The 19986-nt window shown below is 46.4% G+C and overlaps 1 protein-coding gene across 5 annotated transcripts in view; it reads right to left on the bottom strand.

The window, feature by feature from the left end:
* ST3GAL3 (ST3 beta-galactoside alpha-2,3-sialyltransferase 3) overlaps nt 1-19986 on the bottom strand; it is a 516482-nt gene that overhangs the window by 463549 nt on the left and 32947 nt on the right. Inside the window, exon 1 of one of the 5 annotated variants that reach the window (XM_068239477.1) lies at nt 13374-13583. The exons of 1 other annotated variant lie outside the window; for it this stretch is intronic. The gene's annotated coding sequence lies outside the window, so the exon portion shown is untranslated. Of the gene's footprint in view, nt 1-13373; nt 13584-19986 lie in introns of those variants that run through there. 3 more of the 5 variants (XM_068239482.1, XM_068239483.1, XM_068239484.1) reach the window with 3 other exon arrangements.

Here is a 19986-nt window from a genome sequence, read left to right as displayed (position 1 = left end):
CTGAAACTTCAGTGCATGAGAGATGCAGGGGGAAAGAAACACACAAATGATCTCTTGAGATTCAAAAGGAAGGCTGTATAGAGCCTGCTTGTGTATGGATGTATTTTCTATGTGTGGACATACTGTACATCAACCTACTTCCTGTTTTGGTGGCCATTTTGTTTGTTTACAAACAAAGTTTTTAAAACTGTTTTTAACCACTTTTAATGCGGCGGGGAGCGGCGAAATTGTGACAGAGGGTAATAGGAGATGTCCCCTAACGCACTGGTATGTTTACTTTTGTGCGATTTTAACAATACAGATTCTCTTTAACTGTGGTTTATCACACCTGAGTTCAATTTCTGTAGTCACCCCCAGGCCTGATTACTGCCACACCTGTTTCAATCAAGAAATCACTTAAATAGGAGCTATCTGACACAGAGAAGTAGACCAAAAGCACCTCAAAAGCTAGACATCATGCCAAGATCCAAAGAAATTCAGGAACAAATGAGAACAAAAGTAATTGAGATCTATCAGTCTGGTAAAGGTTATAAAGCCATTTCTAAAGCTTTGGGACTCCCGCGAACCACAGTGAGAGCCATTATCCACAAATGGCAAAAACATGGAACAGTGATGAACCTTCCTAGGAGTGGCCGGCCGACCAAAATTACTCCAAGAGCGCAGAGAAAACTCATCCGAGAGGTCACAAAAGACCCCAGGACAGCATCTAAAGAACTGCAGGCCTCACTTGCCTCAATTAAGGTCAGTGTTCACGACTCCACCATAAAAAAAGAGACTGGGCAAAAACGGCCTGCATGGCAGATATGCAAGGCACAAACCACTTTTAAGCAATAAGAACATTAAGGTTCGTCTCAATTTTGCTAAAAAACATCTCAATGATTGGGAAGACTTTTGGGAAAATACCTTGTGGACCGACGAGACAAAAGTTGAACTTTTTGGAAGGTGCGTGTCCCATTACATCTGGCGTAGAAGTAACACAGCATTTCAGCAAAAGAACATCATACCAACAGTAAAATATGGTGGTGGTAGTGTGATGGTCTGGAGTTGTTTTGCTGCTTCAGGACCTGGAAGGCTTGCTGTGATAGATGGAACCATGAATTATACTGTCTACCAAAAAATCTTGAAGAAGAATGTCCGGCCATCTGTTCGTCAACTCAAGCTGAAGCGATCTTGGGTGCTGCAGCAGGACATTGACCCAAAACACACCAGCAAATACACCTCTGAATGGCTGAAGAAAAACAAAATGAAGACTTTAGAGTGGCCTAGTCAAAGTCCTGACCTGAATCCTATTGAGATGTTGTGACATGACTTTAAAAAGGCGGTTCATGCTAGAAAACCCTCAAATAAAGCTGAATTACAACAATTCTGCAAAGATGAGTGGGCCAAAATTCCTCCAGAGCGCTGTAAAAGACTCGTTGCAAGTTATCGCAAACGCTTGATTGCAGTTATTGCTGCTAAGGGTGGCCCAACCAGTTATTAGGTTCAGGGGGAAATTTCTTTTTCACACAGGGCCATGTACCGGTAGGTTTGGAGTTTTTTTTCTCACTAAATAATGAAAACCATCATTTAAAACTGCATTTTATGAGTCCACCTCGGTTCTCTTTAAGAAAGCAACCCATTCTAAAAATAAAAGACATGTCTGTGATGGCACAGGACAAAAAAACTATGATCAATGTGCACCATCAAAAGTAGACTCCCTCTATAATGCTGCATCAATCCATAACTGAACACCTCTTGCTCAGTTTAAAGTGGCAGCTTTAACCTCCTGAGCGTTACACCGCTCAGGAGGTTTTGTTACTTTTTGCCTGAAAAGTGCTAAATGGCTATAAACCCTCTAGCTAGCACTAGACTAGCTAGAAGAAGTCTCTGGCACCCTCCGATCCCCGCCACTCCCCCGTTTATACATTACCCAGCCTGGATCCAGCGATCGGCGCAGCCTCCCAGGACAGCTCCGGTCTTTACACTGGGGAGGATCGCAGATGACGTCATGCGCTAACCCGATCCTCCCCATAGAGAGACCGGAGCTGTGCCGGGAGGCTGTGTGATCGCTGGATCTAAGGGGGGTAATGTATAAACGGAGGGATCGCGGGGATCCAGGGGTGCCGGACACTCTTACTAGCTAGCCTATTGCTAGCTAGAGGATTTACAGACATTTGGCAAATTTATTTATTTATGGGGGACTCCTGGGGCCACAGGGCGGTATGCCCGACACAGTGTCGGGCATACCGCTAAGGAGGTTAAGGACCACTCCAGCAAAAAAAGGAAGCAGTTAAAACCTGACAGAACCTACGGGTTTTAGACTAGTCCATCTCCTTATGGGGGATTCTCAGGGTTTTCTTTGTTGTTAAAAGTATTTCCTGAAAGCAGTTGCTGATTCTAATTGACAAAATAGTGTGCAAGTGAGTAGGAGGGCATGCTGATATCTTAATATTTTGGTAGTTAAACTGCCAATTAAAAAAAAAACAAAAAACTGAGAATCCCCCATGGGGAGATGGACTAGTCCAAGACCAGTTAATTCTGTCAGATTTTAACTGCTTGCTTTTTTCACTGGTCCTTTAAAGAGAAACTCCGACCAAGAATTGAACTTTATCCCAATCAGTAGCTGATACCCCCTTTAACATGAGAAATCTATTCCTTTTCACAAACAGACCACCAGGGGACGCTGTATGGCTGATATTGTGGTGAAATCCCTCCCACAAAGAAATTCTGAGTACATACTCTTGGCAGTTTCCCGTCTGTGAACCTTGTTGCATTGTGGAAAATAGCTGTTTACAGCTGTTTCCAACTGCCAACACAGCAAGCAGCAGCTACATCACTTGCCAGCAGTAAAAACGTCACCATGTGATGTCAGAATATAAATCAGGGATTTAAAATATTTTACAATGTGCAAACACTGACTATATCATTTATACATAATTAATAATAACTTTTTTTATTACATTATTTTCACTGGAGGTCCTCTTTAGGCTGCCACTTTAAACTGAATAAGAGTGATGCAGCATTATGGTGGGAGTCTGGTCCTTTAACCACTTCACATCCAGACCCTGTTTCCCCCTTATGGACCAGAGCACTCATTTCAGCTATGTCCCTATTTAATTAGCAATAACTTTATCCCTTCTTATGACACCTAAATATTTTTTATTTTTTTTTCAAGACAAACTAGGCTTTCATTGTAAGGTATTTTTTTCCCAGCAAACAATTTTATTTTCTATGCATTTTAATGGGGGAAAAAAAGGAAAAAAAAATATTTCAGTATTTTAAAAATAAAAAGCACTACTGTAGATAAAAACCACACATTTTGTTTGGTTATTTCTACCGTTTATCATAAAACTTAGATTATGTTCCTTTCACAATTAATGGTGAAGATATTTGATTCTGAAATGATGCTACAGTGTGTATTTTTCACTATGAACTGAGAAAAGAATAGTAAAAATTAATCTTATTGGTTCATTGAACATATATTCCCTTTCACCAAGTACTGCTGCAGCAGATAGTGCCAGAGGTGTGCACAGGAGCAAGCCCAATCCTGCACAGCACTGCTACAGCTACAAGACGTATATCTACGTCCTCGTGGCTTAGATGAAGTCACAGAGGATGTAGATATACTAAAGTGGTGGATAAAGTAGTTAAAGGAAGCATCGTTTAAATAATGCTGCCCCATGACTTACTTACCCGGGGCTTCCTCCAGCCCTTTGCAGCCGACAGGTCCCACACAGCATCTCCGCTCGCAGCCGGCGGCCCGGGGGTCCCCATCGGTGCAGTAGTTCTGCACCTGCGCAGTACACCGGGGATGCCGGGCCGACGGCTATGCGCAGAGATGCTGCGTGGGACCTGTCGGCTGCAAGGGGCTGGAGAAAGCCCCGTGTAAGTATATCATAGAACAGCATTATTTAATTGAGGTTTCCTTTAACTGAGGCATGCATAGTTTGTGTCTCGTTCAGTGGACAGTCTTACATTAAAGAGAATCTGCAGCCAAGGAATCATATGGACAATAGTGCTACACTGCTGTAGTCATGTGTGGTACACGGACATACCTTTTATGATCATTATATGTTTTTCCTCTGTTTCTGCATCCCCTAAACTTAATATGCAAATAGTGACCTTTTAGGTAAATCGCTATTTGCGCAGACACCCACACAGAAATCTGGAGACTTTGCAGTTAGTCACACTGCTGTGAGGTAACAGGGTAGGGAGCTTAGACAGAATCCAACATGAAACTCCATAGTAACTACTACGTGATAAGCATTTAACTGACTACATGTTTGTTAAAAAGTCACTTGTAGAGACAGAAATATGAAGACCCATATTTATTTTCTTTTAAACAATATTGATTTCTCAACTGTCCTGCTGATTTTGTCCCTCTAATACTTTAAAGCAGCCCATACACTCAGCCGATTTTCTGGCCGACCGATCGATCCCGATCGATCGATCGATCGATCGATTGCAAATCGGTTGGCCAATCGACCGATCGACGGCCGATTTCGATCGATTTCGATGGATTTCCATCGAACTTGCAGGGTGGAAAATTTAGGTCGATCTGATGAGATTGCTTATCAGTTTGCATTGGCCTTAATGGAAATCTGATGGCAAAAAAATGCCATCAGATCGAATTTCAATAGATTTCAAACTGAAATCTGTTGGAATTCTATCCTGGTAAAAAATGTTCTAAAAACGCATCAGATAGACCATCAGATGCATTTCTTATCTATCTGCTGCCAATCTGACGAGTGTATGGGCACCTTAAGACTAGGTTTTCTCTTAGCCTGAAAGGTCCATTTCTCAGCATGGACCACAACAGGCACTTTAATAACCCCCTTCCCCCAGGTGCGCTGCCTAGGTGTTATACTGGACTCAACTCTCTCATCAAAACCACACATTGACAAACTATCCTCTTCCTCCTGTCATCCCCACTTAATATGTTATGCATCTGTCCTTTTCTCCCACAGGACACTACCAAACTTCTTGTGCACGCCTTGATTATTTCACAACTAGACCACTGCAACATTCTGCTCTGTGGCCAACTTACACACCGTTTACCCACGCTATGATCCATCATGAACTCTGCTGCAGGTCTCATCCACCTCTCCTCCCGCTTCTCCAGCCCTATCCCCTTCTGTCAGTTTCCTCACTGGCTGCCAGTTACACAAAGGATACAATTCAAAATCCTGGCTCTCACCTACAAAGCTCTTCACAACCTAGCTCCTTCTTATCTAAATAAACTTATTTCCAGAATCTCCACTCTACTAACAATATTCTATTATCTTCCTCTCTGTTCACCTCTTCTCACTCACGCCTTCAAGAATGTTCTCAATCCTCTCCTCTCTTCTGGAACTCTCTTCCTCAACACATCAGCCACCCAGCCTTTTTTAGGTGCAACCTAAAATCCCAACTCTTCAGGCTAGCATATGATCTCTCTTAGTACACTTTGGCCACTGACCCCCACTACCATACACAGCTTCCCTTCACCTATTGTCCCATCACCTTAACCCTTTACAAAATAAAGGCCCATACACACGTATGGGCGGATCGCTCAAACTCAGTCTTATCACGCGAACGATAATCTGTACACACGCCCGATTTGACGGACGAATGACTGAACGACGGGACGTTCAAACGACCCTTCGTTCGCAAAAATCAGACGTGTGTATGGGCCTTTAGGCCGACTGGCCAGGGCTCTCTGTATGCATGTGTAATATGTATATAGCTTCCACCCCTATGTAAACATCTGTAGTTGATTTGTTGACTGCATCAGCTGTAATCCACCTTTGTCCTGCATTGTTAGCGGTTGTATTTTTTATTTTGTACCAATATATCTTGTATTCTGTTGTAAAGTGCCACGGTAGATGTTTACACTATATAAAGCAATAATAATAAAAGTAGTCTTACTATGAACAACCAAACAACATTTCTGACTTCCTACAAGAATTCTGTCCTTTTTCTCAGTCAGGGAGCTTGTTTAGACCATAAAAGCAAGGTAAACAGTTTCCTTAGATATATAATTCATAAAAATTGCCAGAGGCTTAAAAAAGGATTATCGAGGTTACAGAGGTTTAGAAGCTATACTGACAGCAGTGACAGTTAAACAGCTGAGTAGCTCAAGATGAATCTCTTTCATTCCTTTTAGTGCAGCTTAGGACAAAAGGACAGTTTGTATTGCACAATAGAAACCGCATCATAATTGGACATCACCACAAGTGACTTATACAATGGGACAGGAAGAGGCAGATATGCAGAACAGAACAAAACCTGGCCCAAATGCAGGAAGACCACCAGTTACTTCGCACACAGAGACAAGACAGAAGCACTGCTGGGGCTGGGAGATACATAAATAGCACTACAATGGGTACTCTAAGGGTGCATGGAGCAGAACAGGAACACACCTGGGGGTGGTAGCGCTGTAGATTAAAGGAACGCATGGAGCAGGTCAGGAACAGAGATGGATATGCGTGTAGATATAGATGGGGAATAGGTACAGCAAGGCTTTGGCAAGACATGGAAAAAAAGTGGAGAAAGGACAGCCATAGAAACATGTGAAGGATGCGTACAGCATGTATAGGTCAGGACTGTACAGGAACCAGAGGTGATAGAGGTGTAGATATATGTGTGGATAGGTATAGTACAAAGGAGCTATGGTATTGCGGGCGGTTCTTCGGCAGCACAGACGTGGAACAAAAGCAGGATGCATATGTTACAAGAAGGAAGAGACAGGACACGACTACAGAATAAGTATGGGCTACAACAGGCCCAGTGCACAGCAGAAAGTGGCACAGAGACGTGGACAACCTTGTTGATGAAAAAAACCATAACTGTCTTTTTTTAAAAGTGACAAAAGTAGCTGGTACCCAACTGGCAGTTCAGCCACCCAGATGTCGACCACAAGCGCCGTACGCCTGCAATTCCATGCAGTTGAATGGCAACATTTGGTAACACCACACCTATCACATTTGACGTGCGGTGGCATTACCCGGCAGTGGAAAACCGTCTCATGTTGTGTCTAAGTACGGCAATGCAACTACATGGGGGTAAGGGGGGGGACGACACCTGTCCACCATGCGTCTACTGCCTTACGAGAGGTAGCAACCACCCGTCCAGTGGATGGGAGTAGCTGACAGGCGGTGAACTCATTCGGGCGGTGAATTCAGCTGCTTGTGGAAAAGAGCCCTCATTCTGCACGCTACAAAAAGTCACACTTTACCTAAAAGATTCAGCAGATTATTTCAAATAGTAACCCAAATGAAAATGCTGTAGACAAACCTGATAGGACTTTTAATCTTTAATTTAGCTGCGTATACTTTTGAAGACATTCTCTGCTAACAAGCGATTCCTGAAACTCTCAATGGCATTAATTCACTGACAAAAAAGCAGCGCATGATGCACAAAACCCCAATGACATGTTTTATCACATGCTGATGTGTTATCTAGTTGTTTGAATTACTATGCAAGTGCTGCTTGCATAGTAATTTTTTTATATTGTGTTTAGATCCAAAGGAATATTTTGAATAATAACATGTTTGAAAATCACACTGAAAAAAAGACAGAACCCTTGGGGTAGGTACACACTGGGATGCTTCTAAATCGTGCATCGTATTTGTCTATGCATTTTTGAAACCAGAATTATTTGTGAGCAAAAATACATTTGTGCTTGTCCACAACAGTCAAATGAGAGCTCATAAAAAGCCAATTCATAATTGTCTAGCATTACTGGTATTTTCTATGACCTGTTCTTAGTCGTGGGCACATTTAGTTGGATCGATGGCATGCAACAGAGTTTTTTGACACTAAGGGCCCTTTCACACCAGAGGGATTTTTCGGCGTTTTAACGCCACGGCTGAAGTTGGCGTTTTGCTAGGTAAAAGAAAGTCCATAGACTTTCATTTTACCTTTCACATCTAACTCGGCGTTTTGAAGCGTTGCGTTTCAACGCTCCCAGGAGCTTTTTCAGGGCTGTTAACAGCCAAAGTTGGCTGTTGGCGTTTCAATGATAGTCAATGGAAAAACGCCAACTTCAGCGTTTTCAAAGCCTTTTCAAAGCGTTTTACAGCTATCTTGTTTACTTATTTTTATAGAAGAAAAAAAAAAGGACGTTTTCATATGGGCTGTAAAACTCTTTCAAAAGGCTTTGAAAACGCTATGTTGGTGTTAAGCAAAAAGCTGACTTTCAGCCTTTTCTACCGCAGCCTCTAGTGTGAAAGAGCCCTAAGCAATACAGTTTGCCTTAGTATGTCTTGAGAGTTTATTGTTCCATTAACAGACTTAAGGCAACTTGTGCTAAATACAGCAAAGCAGCTCCAAACATGCTCCAAACATAACCAACCCTCCTCCATGTTTACAGTAGGTGAGATTTTTTTTTTTAAACTGGACATAGTGCTGATGTGGACAAAACTGCTGGGACTCCCCTAGGTTTGCTTCCATTGAGAACTCATCACATATAAGGCTGTGGGTGGTGAGATTAAGCACAATTGGACCTTGACCTCAAAGTTCAACTTGTATCTCTTTGTATCAATTTTCTGCCTGAGGTTGCACCCAGGAAGGTTGACTACAGAACTTAATATTTGGATTTTATACTTTGTTACAGAAACATCAAGCTGCTTGATGATGGTCTTATAGCCTTTGGCTTTACTGTATTTCAGATCTCCTCAGACAATTCTCTCCTCTGCTTTCTTTGGTTCATGTTCAGTAACGAAATTTCTTCATTTAAATAGGCTGAATGACTGATTTCACTATTGGAAATGTGTAATATTAACTGAAGAAAACAACTTAAAAAAATCACCCCAATCCAGCAGTTCTCAAAATCAGTGCTGCACTCTCTGGTGTACTGCAAGCATTTCCCTGGGGTGCCTTGCCTTTCCTCCACATCAGGTGCTGCCTATCTAAAGAGGTGGCTGCCAATCTAAAAAGGGACACTGACCAACTAGCAAGGACACTGCATAACTAAAGGAGGGCTCTAAAGGCCTATCTAAAGTTGGACACCTCAAGGGGGACTCTTTCTGCCTATTGCCTAACTTGGAAAATAACTACATGGGGGCACTGCCTGCACATACTATTGGCTCTGGATGTGACATTTAATATTTTGTTTGCAATCCATATCACTGAGCCGCAGTTGATACGTAATATGGTGATTTTTTTACAATAATAATTATGTATGTATTCATTGTATGCACATATACATAGGACAATTTCCGTTCATTTGATCACTTTTAAGAGGCATAAAGCACTCATCCAATGAGCCAAACAATTTTCCACATCTTTAAGTGCATGTTATAGCGCTATATAGAGATTTTACAGTTTTAGAATAAACACAGTGAGGATGGATAAGGAACTAGTGCAGAATGGTTATGCTATAGGACAGTGATGGCTAACCTTGGCACTCCAGCTGTGACAAAACTACAAATCCCATCATGCCTCGACCTCCCCGGGTTATGCTTAGAGCTGTCAGAGTATTGCAATGCCTCATGGGACTTGTAGTTCCACCACAGCTGGAGTGCCAAGGTTAGCCATCACTGCTATAGGAAGAAGAGAGCTGGACAGGTAAAGACCAAACCAGAAAATAATGGGGGGCAGGATGGATGTGGAACAGACATAGAATGGAGGTAATACAGATGTGGACTGTAGCAGAACAGGTGAGGATCAGGAAGCTACTCAGGAGCAGGATTTAGTAGAATGCAGGAATAGTACAGGTGCAGGGTGAACATAGCAGAGGGTGATGGGGTACACATGTAGGACATTTATACAACAGGTGGGGTGGGGTGGGGCAGGACAGGCAGGGACTACATCTGGTAGAGATGGATGTCATATAGGAAGGATGGGACACTAGATGCAGGGCAAGGGGGTAGATGTGCAGAATGAAAATGGCAGCAGTTCAGGATGGCGTGGTAAAGGAACATGCTAGGATGACAGCATTACAATATGAGGGCAGTAACAAGACATGATAGAGGAGGCAGAGGAGCAGGATGAGTTTGGTTTAGATGGATGTGGTAAAAGTGCAGGATAGTGCTGATAAAGGTGCAGAATGTGAGTAATAAGCATGATAGAGGAACAGGATAAAGGTACAGTATAGGGGAGGTAGAGAGGAAGAATAGAGAGGGGCAGAATGGTTGTGGCACAAGAACAGAATGAGGAGTAGAGGTGCAAGATGGGGTTGGAAGAGGAGCAAGCTGGAGGGGGCAGCAGGATGTGATTAAAGATATGAGATGGAGAGGATAAGGATGTAGATTGGAGTGTCTGGAAGAGCAGGATGGAAGGGGTATGAGAGCAGGATTAGGGTGGTAGATGTGCAAGACCGGGGTGACAAAAGTGCGGCAGAGAAGCAAGATGAAGGTGGTGCACAGTGGAAAGGAAGAACAAAGCAGCAGGGGATAGAATAACAAGACAGTGGAGACAGAAGTGCTGAATGGGAGTAGTAGAGGTGTGTGGTAGAGGTGTAAGATGGGAGTGATAGATGATCAGAATCCGACTAGAAGAGGAGTATGATAGGTATGCTAGAGGTGCAATTATAAGGGTTCTTTAACAGATCACATGCAAAATGCAAAACCTATCGCAGTGCTGACTGCGATCTGATTTCGCCCGACTGAAAAGGTCCTGCAAGCTGCATTTCTAGGCTTCTTCTTGTGTTACTATCAGCCAGATAACATTTCAAAAGGCAATTGCCCCCCCCCCCCCGAAAAAAAAAAAACCTTGTAAACATTGTAACAATTGCAAAGAAATCACAACATGATTGCAGTATAAAAGAGCCCCGGGTTTAGTGCTTAGCAGCGTTTCTAGACTTAATTAAATCATGTGGGAATTTTTCCATAAGTGTGCTGTGTTTGCAACATGATTTTTCCTCATTGCAACCATCGGTCCTGTTGACACGGGTGCAGGAAGGGGTTATCAGAAGAGCAGGATGAGAGTGATACAGGTGCAGGATGGGGTTATCAGAAGAGCAGGATGAGAGTGATAAAGGATTAGGATGATACAGGTGCAGGATGGGGTTATCAGAAGAGCAGGATGGGAGTGATAAAGGATGAGGATGATACAGGTGCAGGATGGGGTTATCAGAAGAGCAGGATGAGAGTGATAAAGGATGAGGATGATACAGGTGCAGGATGGGGTTATCAGAAGAGCAGGATAAGAGTGATAAAGGATGAGGATGATACAGATGCAGGATGGGGTTATCTGAAGAGCAGGATAATAGTGATAAAGGATGAGGATGATACAGGAGCAGGATGGGGTTTTCAGAAGAGCAGGATGAGAGTGATAAAGGATGAGGATGATACAGGTGCAGGATGGGGTTATCAGAAGAGCAGGATAATAGTGATAAAGGATGAGGATGATACAGGAGCAGGATGGGTTTATCAGAAGAGCAGGATGAGGATGATACAGGTGCAGGATGGGGTTATCAGAAGAGCAGGTTGGGAGTGATAAAGGATGAGGATGATACAGGTGCAGGGTGGGTTTACCAGAAGAGCAGGATGGGAGTGATAAAGGATGAGGATGATACAGGTGCAGGATGGGGTTATCAGAAGAGCAGGATGGGAGTGATAAAGGATGAAGGTGATACAGGTGCAGGATGGGGTTATCAGAAGAGCAGGATGGGAGTGATAAAGGATGAGGATGATACAGGTGCAGGAAGGGGTTATCAGAAGAGCAGGATGAGAGTGATAAAGGATGAGGATGATACAGGTGCAGGACGGGGTTATCAGAAGAGCAGGATGGGAGTGATAAAGGATGAGGATGATACAGGTGCAGGGTGGGGTTATCAGAAGAGCAGGATGAGTGTGATAAAGAATGAAGGTGATACAGGTGCAGGATGGGGTTATCAGAAGAGCAGGATGAGAGTGATAAAGGATGAGGATGATACAGGTGCAGGATGGGGTTATCAGAAGAGCAGGATGGGAGTGATAAAGGATGAGGATGATACAGATGCAGGATGCGGTTATCAGAAGAGCAGGTTGGGAGTGATAAAGGATGAGGATGATACAGGTGCAGGGTGGGTTTATCAGAAGAGCAGGATAATAGTGATAAAGGATGAGGATGATACAGGTGCAGGGTGGGTTTATCAGAAGAGCAGGATAATAGTGATAAAGGGTGAGGATGATACAGGTGCAGGATGGGGTTATCAGAAGAGCAGGATGTGAGAGTGATAAAGGATGAGGATGATACAGGTGCAGGATGGGGTTATCTGAAGAGCAGGATAATAGTGATAAAGGATGAGGATGATACAGGTGCAGGGTGGGTTTATCAGAAGAGCAGGTTGGGAGTGATAAAGGATGAGGATGATACAGGAGCAGGATGGGTTTATCAGAAGAGCAGGATGGGAGTGATAAAGGATGAGGATGATACAGGTGCAGGATGGGGTTATCAGAAGAGCAGGACGAGAGTGATAAAGGATGAGGATGATACAGGTGCAGGGTGGGGTTATCAGAAGAGCAGGACGAGAGTGATAAAGGATGAGGATGATACAGGTGCAGGGTGGGGTTATCAGAAGAGCAGGTTGGAAGTGACAAAGGATTAGGATGATACAGGTGCAGGGTGGGTTTATCAGAAGAGCAGGATGGGAGTGATAAAGGATGAGGATGATACAGGTGCAGGATGGGGTTATCAGAAGAGCAGGATGGGAGTGATAAAGGATGAGGATGATACAGGTGCAGGGTGGGGTTATCAGAAGAGCAGGTTGGGAGTGATAAAGGATGAGGATGATACAGGTGCAGGGTGGGGTTATCAGAAGAGCAGGATGGGAGTGATAAAGGGTGAGGATGATACAGATGCAGGATGAACGTGTTGGTGGTGCAGCATTGGGATGATAGATGAGCAGGATGGGGATGATACAGGTGCAGGATAAACATGGTGGAGGTGTAGCAGTGGATGGGGATGGTAGAGGACAGGATGATGATACAGGTGCAGGATGAACATGAAGGTGATGCAGCATTGCGATGAGCAGGATGAGGATGGTAGAGGACAGAATGATGATACAGGTGCAGGATGAACATGAAGGTGATGCAGCATTTGGATGAGCAGGATGAGGATGGTAGAGGACAGAATGATGATACAGGTGCAGGATGAACATGGTGCTGGTGCAGCATTGGATGAGGATGGTAGAGGACAGAATGATGATACAGGTGCAGGATGAACATGACGGTGATGCAGCATTTGGATGAGCAGGATGAGGATGGTAGAGGACAGAATGATGATACAGGTGCAGGATGAACACGTTGGTGGTGCAGTAATGGGATGATATATGAGCAGGATAGGGATGATAGATGAGCAGCATACATATATGTCATGCTGGATAGACGGAGCAGCACAGGTGAAGCGCACACATGTGGTACAGGAGGGGTGTGTACGGAAGATGCTGCACGATGCACCGACAGACATCCCCCCGCCCGGGTCCTCACCTGTCCGGGAGGTCAGCGCCGCCGGCGGGTGTCGGAGGGTCCCGCAGAGGCCTCCGTACTGCAGGCCCGGCTGAGCTCCGGAACCGGTCGCAATCCCCGGGCCGCCATGCTGGACGAAGAGCCCCCAAACCGGCCTGTCACTGAGGGGAGTCCGGCCTGCGCGACCACCGCAAAGACAGCCAATCAGCAGCTCCAATACACACAGCCCACCAATCCTGATGAGGTGGACTCCTCCAATCACAGTGTAGGAGAGACCACCAATCACATCGTAGGAGGGACCACCAATGACAGAAGGCGGGAGCTTGTTCAGCGCCAACCAGCTGACCGAGAGAGGAGGAGAAGGGGGGCTAATGGCCCTGCCTGGCTGCTAAGTCACCTCTCTCTCAGTCAACTGCCATGCTGAGCTATGGCATGCCTGACGTCTCTTACCTCCTCCACTACCATCCTATGCTTTCCCAACACACCAGCCTGCTCTGCCATGATGTCATACCACCTCCACACCAGCTGCCTCCCCCCTTCCTGCTATGTTACCCTGTGTTTCATACCACTTACCTTCTACTCTTCAGCTCCCTTTGCCATGCTATGCTGTGCCTTAGGGTTCGTATACACGTCCGATAAAGATCGTTCGTTACGAACGATTCGTGACGTTTACACGATATTCAAATTAGACTGAAAAGATCGTTCGTAATGAACGATTGTGTACACACGTGAACGATATAAGTATAAAGTACTGAACGACGAACGATAAAAAAATGCGTGCGCAAACGGAAGTGACGTTATGACAGGCAATAAGAACATGCGTACTACTCCACAGATAATCATTATCGGACGATCTTTGTACACACTGCAACGATTGAACGATTATCTTTCGAAAAAATCCGCCGGGTTGGATCGGTGGGATTGAACGATAACGGTCGTTATCGTCCAAAAAAACGATCGTTGGAAAATTTGGAACGCACTATTATCGGTCCGATTGTCGTTATCGTTCGTTTTCGAACGATCGTTATCGTACGTGTGTACTCAGCTTTATGCTTATCATCTCCCCCACACCAGCCCCATCTGCCTTGCTGTTCTGTGGCTTAAAGGACAACTGAAGTATGAAGAATATGGAGTCTGCCATGTTTATTTCCTTTTAAACAATACCAGTTGCCTGGCAGCCCTGCTGATCAATTTGGCTGCAGTAGTGTCCGCATAATACCAGAAAACAAGCATGCAGCTAAGATTGTCAGATTTGGCAATAATGTCAGAAACTCCAGATCTGCTGCATGCTTGTTCAGGGTCTATGGCTAAAAGTATTAGAGGCAGAGGTAAGGAAATAAATATGGCAGCCTCCAAATCCCTCTCACTTCATTGTCCTTAAAGCCTCTTACCTTCTTAAAGAGAACCAGACACGAATCACCCTCATGTATTTACCATATATATCAATGGGAACATTACAGTAAACACCTAGGGCTCGATTCACAAAGCGGTGCTAATCCAGTTAGAGACTTTAGGCGTGATAACCATTGCACCACGCTGGTGAAAAGCCAGTTTAGGCGTGATAAGTTTAGGTGTGATAAGTTTAGGTGTGATAAGTTTAGGCATGCTAAGTTTAGATAAGTGTAGATAGCGTGCAAAGTCCCGCACGCAAAGCAGCGCCATTAAACTCTATGCAAAGTGCACCAGACTTTGCTAGCGCAAAATTTTTGATCAGCTGTGCACTGCGGTGCTAACGCAGTTGGTGCTTAAACTTATCATGCCTAAACTTATCACACCTAAACTTATCATGCCTAAACTTATCACACCTAAACTTATCACACCTAAACTTATCATGCCTAAACTGAGTTTAGGCATTATAAAGGGCTTTTCACCAGCGTGCTAACTGTTAGCACCGCTTTGTGAATCAGGCCCCTACCCTGCTCTCTGTTTCATTTTTCAAGGCTCAGTCTTCTTGTTAGCAGCTCCGATAAAATCTCTGACTGAGCATTCAGTCTAGTTTTGCCCCAGAATGATTATAGATGAGTCTGTCTTCTGTGATGTCTTTTCAAGCCCAAGCCCTCCCTCTCCTGGCTTTGCTTTCCTGCTACGAGGATCCATAGCAGGAAAGCAGAGCCACAAGGGGGCAGACTTGGGCTTGAAAATACATCACAGAAGACTGACTCCAATCATTCGGGGCAAAGCTAGACTGAATGCTCAGTCAGGTTTTCTTATCAGAGCTGATAACAGGCAAACTGAGCAGTGAAGAATGAAACAAAGAGCAGAGTAAGTGTTTACTGTCATGTCCCCACTGATATATGGTAAAATACATGAGGGTGCTTCATCTCTGGCTCTCTTTAAAGCAGGGGTCTCAAACTCAATTTACCTGGGGGTCGCAGGAGGCAAAGTCAGGATGAAGCTGGGCTGCATAAGGGATTTCACAAAAAAAGTCCTCAAATGTCATTATTAACAGTTTTAATTATTTCTTCTGAGCATGAAGTGTCCTACCTTATAGTTCACTTCAGTGCTCCCATTACAAGTAATCCGCCATGTCCCCGCCGCAAAACGAGGGCTGCAGAGCCCCCAAATCGCCCGGGGGGCAGTCCGGCGGCATTTCCTGGAAGGGGCAGAGCTTTCAGCTTCAGCTTTGCCCCTCTTGACGTCAATCGCGGCGGATCGCCGCCTTTGCCCGCCCCTCTCACTCTTCCTTCACAGAGAGGGGCGGGGAGAGGCGGCGATCCGTGCGGCGATTGACGTCAGGAGGGGCAGAGCTACAGCTGGAAGCTCTGCCCCTCAGCGCAGCCGTGGATGTTTGCCCGGGGGGTTTGGGGGCTCTGCAGCCCTCGTTTAGCTGCGGGGATGCGGCGGATTACTTGGGAGCACTGAAGCGAACTATAAGGTAAAATAGTTAGCTTCCGTGTTTCTTTTGCTTTTGCCGGCGCGGGCCACAAAATATTGTACCAAAGGCCGCAAATGGCCCACGGGCCGCGAGTTTGAGACCCCTGCTTTTAAGGGAATGTCTGAGGAACATAAAAAAAAGAAATCCACTTACCTCGGAATTCCTCCAGCCCCTGGCAGCCATCCTGTGCCCTCGTCGCAGCTCCATTAGCTCCCAGTCCCCTCCGGTGCAGATGCTGACTCGCCAGGTCAGCATCTTCCTGCGCTCCAGCGTGTGTCTCGTTGAGTCACCTGACATTATCTGGGCTGTACTACGCAGGCGGAGAACTACTGCATCTGCGCAGTACAGTCCGGATGAAGTCAGCGCGACTCTGAGAGACACTCGCGCAGGCGGCATCTTACGCCAATGGAGACCCCGGAGCGGAGCTGCAATGTGGGCACAGAGGGAAGGGTCTGGAGAAAGCCTCAGGTAAGTGGATTTTTTTTTTCTTTGCCAAGCTCGGATGTGTCCTTTAAAGGGAATCTGAAGCAAGAGCTACATGGATACAGTATGTATTTCCTCTTAAACAATACCAGTTGTCTGGCAGGGAAAAGGGAAATTTGGGCTAAAAGTATCAGAGGCAGAGGATCAGCAGGACAGCCAGGCAACTGCTATTGTTTAAAGAGGAATAAAATGGCAGCCTCCATATCTCTCTCTCTCTTTGGCTTTGTTCACATCTGACACCAACGACTTTTGATTTTGGGGGCAATGCTTTTTCCCCCCTCCTGGTGCTCGGGTGGGCACTGTGGTTTTTTTTTTAATCGCTTTTCTAAGCCCTTTTGCACAGCTAGTCTGCTTTTTTCTCTTCCTGACGCAAGTCAGGGAGTGAACTCTTTGACCCAGAAATGAATAAATACAATGTGTTTATTCATCAAAGCGTGGGGGAAATCAATACACAAAGCGCTTTGTGAATTCCCTACACTTCCTACTGAGCAAAAACTCTCAGAAAATGGTACAGACAGCGCTTTGCTGAGCGGAACAGATCGGAAACGAACAGCTCAGATGAGAACACTCTCATAGGGAATCATTGCACAAGCTTTTTAGGGCGATTCTCAAAATCGCTGGCACTTAAAAAAAGGGCAAAAACGCCCTAGGTGTGAACGACTCAGAACGAGCCCTTCAAGTGTCCTTTAACACCAGCCCCCTCTGCTATGCTATGCTATGCTGTGATTCATGCCTCTTACCTCCTCCACTCAAGCCTCCTCTGCTATGTTATACTGTCCTTCAAGCCTCTCACCTCCTACATTCTAGCCACCTGTTTCTCATGCCTGTAAGGCAGGGAACACACTTGCTAGAATCGTGCACATTTTGGCGCTGTAGGGCTGCACTTGCCATTGAAGTCAGTGGCCCCACTCCAGGGCCGGTCCTGGACTTTCTGCTGCCTGAGGCAAAGATCGTAAAGGTGCCCCCCCAATATTTCTACATAACATTACATCCCCCACACAACCGACCGTGTCCGTGAAGGAAAGCCTGAGTGACGCAGCAAAGTGGGTCTCCCTCCGGGTCTGGCGGCGGCGAAGGGCGGGCATCCGCAGCCAGCATGCATCCTGCACTGGCAGGGGACAGACGGCTGCGGTCTGCGGCGGGCATGCTCCATCTCGGATCTGAGGGATCTCGCGCTGGGCCAGTGAGCGGCGGCCGGCGGCAGCCAGCCAGCCTCATCATCATCATCGTCACGGTCACGTCGGCGGCGCTCGCTGCTCAGTGACTGACCGTGACAATCAGCCGCAGCCAGGGCAGCAGAGCGGGCGGCAGCCGCCGCCATCAAATCAGCAGGCTTAGGCACTAGGCAGCGTCTCCAGCGTGCAGCCTTGGAGGAGACAGGAGAGGCTGCAGAGCTCGGAGTCGTCGGACTCGGAGGCTGGCGGCAACAGTGCAGTTTCTAGGCTAAAATGCACCTAAGGCGAGGGTGTAAAAATTGCGCCCCCCCCCCGGTATAGGTAGCCAGCTATAGGTCCCCCCCGAGTATAGGTGGCCAGGCATGGGTGAGCCAGTAAAGTTGCCCCCAGTATAGGTTAGCCAGGTAGTTGCCTCCAGTATAGGTAGCCAGTATAGTTGCCCCCAGTATGTTAGATAGGCAGGCACCCCCCCCCCCCCGGTATAAGTTAGATAAGTAGGTGCCCCCAGTACAGGTTAGCTAGGTAGGTGCCTCCAATATAGGTAGCCAGTATAGTTGCCCCCAGCATAGGTTAGATAGGTAGGTACCCCCAGTATAGGTTAGTTAGGTAGGTGCCCCCAGTGTAGGTAGCCAGTATAGTTGCCACCTGTATAGGCTAGCTAGGTAGGTAGGTGCCCCCAATACAGGTTAGATAAGTGCCCCCAGTATAGGTTAGATAGGTAGCTTCCCCCCAGTATAGGTTAGATTAGGTCGCTGCCCTTCAGTATATGTTAGATTAGGTAGGTGCCCCCAGTACATGTTAGATTAGGTAGGTGCCCCCAGTATAGATTAGATAGGTAGCTGCCCCCAGCATAGGTTAGACAGGTAGCTGCCCTCCAGCATAGGTTAGATAGGTAGCTGCCCCCCAGTATAGATTAGATAGGTAGCTGCCCCCCAGTATAGGTTAGATAGGTAGCTGACCCCCAGTATAGGTTAGATAGGTAGCTGCCCCCCAGTACAGGTTAGATTAGGTAGGTGCCCCCCAGTATAGGATAGATAGGTAGCTGCCCCCAGTACAGGTTAGATTAGGTAGGTGCCCCCCAGTATAGGATAGATAGGTAGCTGCCCCCAGTATAGGTTAGATAGGTAGCTGCCCCCCAGTATAGGTTAGATAGGTAGCTGCCCCCCAGTACAGGTTAGATTAGGTAGGTGCCCCCCAGTATAGGATAGATAGGTTGCTGCCCCCAGTACAGGTTAGATTAGGTAGGTGCCCCCCAGTATAGGATAGATAGGTAGCTGCCCCCAGTATAGGTTAGATAGGTAGCTGCCCCCCAGTGTAGGTTAGATAGGTAGCTGCCCCCCAGTATAGGTTAGATAGGTAGCTGCCCCCCAGTATAGGTTAGATAGGTAGCTGCCCCCCAGTATAGGTTAGATAGGTAGCTGCCCCCCAGTATAGGTTAGATAGGTAGCTGCCCCCCAGTATAGGTTAGATAGGTAGCTTCCCCCCTAGTATAGGTTAGATAGGTAGCCGCCCCCCAGTATAGGATAGATAGGTAGCTGGCCCCCAGTATAGGTTAGATTAGGTAGGTGCCCCCCAGTATAGGATAGATAGGTAGCTGCCCCCAGTACAGGTTAGATTAGGTAGGTGCCCCCCAGTATAGGATAGATAGGTAGCTGCCCCCAAAACAGGTTAGATAAGGTAGGTGCCCCCCAGTATAGGATAGATAGGTAGCTTGCCCAGTATAGGTTAAGTAGGTAGGTGCCCCCTCATAATGGCGGAGGGGGGAGCCGGAGCCGCGGGGAGGGCAGCCCGACCTCTCCCTCCCTCTCCCCGGGCCCCTCTCCATGCTCCCCCCTCGGACTGCAGGCAGCAGAGTTAGCGCGCAGGGAAGCGCTGCTGTACACAGCTGTTACTCACCTCCCTGGATCCGATCGCCGCTCCCGCCCTGCTGGTCTCCTCTCTGCCTAGCCGGCTGATACACACGCGGCTGCTTACTGTGTAAACAGGAAGCAGCGTGTGTATCAGCAGCGGCTACATTGCAGAGAGGAGACCAGCAGGGCGGAAGCGGCGATCGGATCCAGAGAGGTGAGTAACAGCTGTGTACAGCAGCGCTTCCCTGCGC

This window comes from Hyperolius riggenbachi, chromosome 6, assembly GCF_040937935.1.
Source record: "Hyperolius riggenbachi isolate aHypRig1 chromosome 6, aHypRig1.pri, whole genome shotgun sequence".
Lineage (NCBI taxonomy): Eukaryota > Metazoa > Chordata > Amphibia > Anura > Hyperoliidae > Hyperolius > Hyperolius riggenbachi.
The sequence above is the reverse complement of the archived record's forward strand: the minus strand, read 5'-3'. Positions and strand labels throughout refer to the sequence as shown.